Raw genomic sequence first — 4,036 nt, 5'->3', positions numbered from 1 at the left:
GGGCGTAGACACAGACAACCATTCACACTCACATTCACTCATGCATTCACACCTATGGGCAATTTGGAGTTTCCAATTAACCTAACCCCACTAACTGCATGTCTTTAATGCCAAGCAGACATTACAATTATATTTGTGCAAATTAAGTTCATGCTGTCGGTCAAATGTTTGTACATGTTGGAGATATTTCCCCTCTTATTTGTGATCAGAGTTGGGGTTATTATTCAAAAATAATATACACCTGAGGCTACATCCCCACCAGAACAAGTCCCTATCCTAATGAGGGCACACATGTGATCTTTCTCTTAGTATTTAGGTATAAACACAAAGCCAGCAGCACACTTCAAAGCGATTCCCACAATGATTCTACTGCAGAAACGTGAACAGGTAGAAATGGAGGCTGCAGCCGTTCTGCTCATTTGTTTGTTACCAGTTGACGTTCAGGGTCTGGCTGCTGGGTCAGGGAGACATTCAATCAGATTTCACTCTGCATTCTTGGCTGGCTTAGCATTAGCATGTTGTCAGTTGTGTTAGTGTCACGGGGTGGAAATGAACAAGTTAACTAGGCTTTTCATGCTTTTATTGTATTTATTGTTGACTTGTCCTGGAGAGACTCCGCCCCTCCCTGATTACTAATTTGGCACACCTGGGAGGTCACAGAGGCCCAATAAGAGGGCCTGGCAGGTCAGGAGAAGGGAGCAGCAGAGTTGGCGGAGTAGATGGTGGCGGTTGGTGCGGTTTGGTGCAGCAGTACGTGGCGACGGCATTTGAAGGCCAGTGAGCGGAGAGGCAGAGGGAGCTGTGCTGCTGCTGAAGTAGCTTGATGCCAGACGATGCTACGGTGGGGGATTAGTTGGCAGTGGGACAGCGCCCTACCTCCTACGGCGAGACCACAGTGCTGACGTGACATAGAAAAGCGGCGGGCAGAGTTAGGAGCTCTGCCCATCCGGGGTAAGTCCCATGACATATCGTGCTGCAATATCCTGATCCACTGGAAAGAACAGCACTCCACAGCGGAGAGACTGACAGGACGGCCGGGGACGCCGCCGGGCTTTCCTTGCCCGCTCCGATTTTGCTGGACTTTAACACCTTGGTGACGCCACTGGACTTTTAGTGTGTTTATGTTTTATTGGTTTTTACTCTGTGTTCTCCGTGGCCAGGGTTGTTTTATTTGTTTTTAAACCTTTTCTGTATAATAAATTATGTTTTAGTCATACATTTTTATATCGTTCTATTCCCTTGGCTGCTCCACTGCTCCGTCTGTTTTTTGGCAGGTTTTCCTCCTTAGAGTAACACCTGGTAATCCACTTTACATTAGCAGTAGTAGTAGTAGTTGTAGTTGTTTCTGTCCTGGATGTAGTTTCCACTTTACCATCGTGCTCCTGTCCTTTTCTGCAATAAAAATAAAAGTAATGTTCATACTTTCGCCACTATTTTCCTCCTCTGACACATGAACTAAAAGCTGATTTAGCCGAGTGCAAATGGTACCAATAGGCAAGAAGACTATAAAATTCAAAGTAATTGGACTATTGGGAATGCATGTTTATGAGTGCAATATTCTATTTCTATTAATTAAACATAAAAAAACCTGTACCTTTAACACGGCAAATCCTCAACATGTCTTAGGAATTGATTCCCTGGAAATGATTATTCTGTTATTGTGAAACTTTTAGTCATTTTTCAGGTTTTTTTTGTTAGCACACAGAATTAACAGCGACACATCTAAATAGGCGGTTCACCCAATACTAAAGCCTAATGAACATTTCCGGTTGCTTAACAAATTAAGGTTGTAAGCGTTTGCTGTGGAATGTTAAACATTCATATTAATCAGTTCTCCATAGGATATTTATTGGTTTCTTCTTTCGGATTTGTTTGCTCGTTATTAGCACTACAGTGCAGTGTGGTATAAAAATCCAGATTTTAAAAGATGACATGAAAAAACAACTGTTGCTTTTCTCTGTAACAAGCAACCTAACAATACACACAACTTCAGTGTTATTTGTTCAGTAGTTTTTAGAGCAGATATGGATTGTTAAGATCATCACTGGCCTCTACAATAATGTAGCGTTCATTATGCAATGGCGTGTACATATACACATTCTTCTTTCATGACTCAGGACTCTTCAGGACATTTTTGCTGTGTAGTAAGTAATCGGACTGGTCAACTGAGTAAAAGAAATGGACCTTTAGAGACCTGGTAGCAGTAATCAGGTGTCCAACTCAGATCCCATGTGGACTGAGGTAGAGTGGTCCAAAGTGGGGCTATTATCTGACTTCTGTTCCACTGATGTTCCTGAAAACGATGACTAAAGGGGGAAATGTGCCACCCTGCAAATAAAATGATGAATTCTCCCTCTATGCTGGTGACAGTGTTATGTGTTACTATTTGTCAGCAAGACGTGACAGACAGGACAAGGGATCACTGTGTGGTTTTATGTTTTCCAGGACAAGAGGGACACACTGTGGTGGTACTTAAAGACTGGAGGCAGTTGACAAAAGAGAGTGAGCTGGCAGTATATATATATATATATATATTTTTTTTTTTTCTTTCTTTCTTTATTTTTTTTTAATTTATTTATTTATTTATTTTTTGGATAGTTTCTCTCCATGATCGTGCCTTCTGTGTACAAGAAGCTTTTCTTCTCTGGAAAGGTCTTACTGCTATCATGTTTCAAAAGCTGCCAGGAATATAAGAAAATTGGTGGGGAAGGCCAGGAGAAAAATGTTTTGGATCAAGTGTCATGCCTCCAATAGTGCTACCGGAACAACGCCTGTTGTTGTACTGCAACATTTAATTTGGAACAGCTAGTACGGTAATATTGGAAGAATTAACACTCACTTTATAGACACTTTAACACTTTATACTTGTAAGATCTTTTATTTGTTTCTCTCACAATATCTACTGGAGGACTTGGAGACATTTTTATGCAGCACTTAAGCACTTGGTGAAAAATTCAACTCTAAATAAAACTGTAAAAGACAAGTTACTTATAAATACAAATCACCCAGAGCAGGTTCAAGTCCTTGACAATCAGAGAGGTGTACTAACCTAACTAAACAATACACTTAACAACAATGTGTTTCTGTGTAGTATCTATTTAATTTCAAAGAGATACAGGACGTGCTTGGTTTGTGTTAACAGCAGGAAAAGGGGAGCATCAATTGGCGATTTTGTACATATGCTTATCCACAATTTAAAACTAGGAGCATTGGTCTACAATTCACTAAAATGTACTTCTGGAATTAAATTACGAGTCATATTAATGAAGCTTGTTCAATAAGTTAAAAAAAGTTCAATAAGGACGATCGTAACTCCCTTGGACTTTCCCACGCTGTTAAACTCAATACTGACATCATTACACAGTCCAATCATCTTCTTGCCTACATTCTTTAAGCCAGTCATCCTTGACTCTGCGTGGTTTAAATCTAAGTGCTTTCCTGTTATTCTCTCTTTCAGAATCTCTGCCTCACCCAAGTCACTCACAGCTCTTTCCAAGCCTTAATTTTCACCTTCACCACCACCAATGTCTAAACTCCAGGTGTGTGGGTGTAGTTCCCCGTCCTAAATCCTGTCACCGTTAGAATTCCTTTCTGCAATATATAGATTAATTAACTTATCTATCAAAATAAAGCATTCTCAAGTCTTGCAGGTGATCTTGTCTTATTAAACTATTAGAAGCTGATTTTTTTCCTTCTGCTGCTTGTTCTTGTATCAGACTGCATTATTTTACAAATGCTTATTTGATAACTCAAATAAGAGCACTGATCATGTTAATTAGATTTTGTTAATGTGCATACTTTATTATGTAGACGCAATGTACCAAAATGACAAGAGCCTGCAGAATCACATTTATCAGGTCTCCCTGACAACTTTTACATTATTTCTATTGCCTGGCCCTTTAACCTTATTTTAATATGGAAAAGTGGGGTTCCTTTTCCATGATGAACAGACATGCAATAGCTGTTCACCTAGGCAGATTAATAGTACATGAGCCAAACTTAAGGTTCGGGAGCCTCTGTTTCTTTGACATTTTTA

General features: G+C 39.9%; 1 long non-coding RNA gene across 1 annotated transcript; it reads left to right on the top strand.

Moving 5' to 3' along the window:
• Nucleotides 1–342: 342 nt before the first annotated feature.
• Nucleotides 343–1,214, top strand: LOC145421483 (uncharacterized). The gene is made up of 2 exons (XR_013902851.1): nucleotides 343–951; nucleotides 1,005–1,214. It is a non-coding gene; the product is annotated as an uncharacterized LOC145421483 (long non-coding RNA).
• Nucleotides 1,215–4,036: the final 2,822 nt, after the last annotated feature.

The sequence above is a fragment of the Astatotilapia calliptera genome, chromosome 17 (genome assembly GCF_964374335.1).
Source record: "Astatotilapia calliptera chromosome 17, fAstCal68.1, whole genome shotgun sequence".
NCBI classification, from domain to species: domain Eukaryota; kingdom Metazoa; phylum Chordata; class Actinopteri; order Cichliformes; family Cichlidae; genus Astatotilapia; species Astatotilapia calliptera.
The sequence above is the reverse complement of the archived record's forward strand: the minus strand, read 5'-3'. Positions and strand labels throughout refer to the sequence as shown.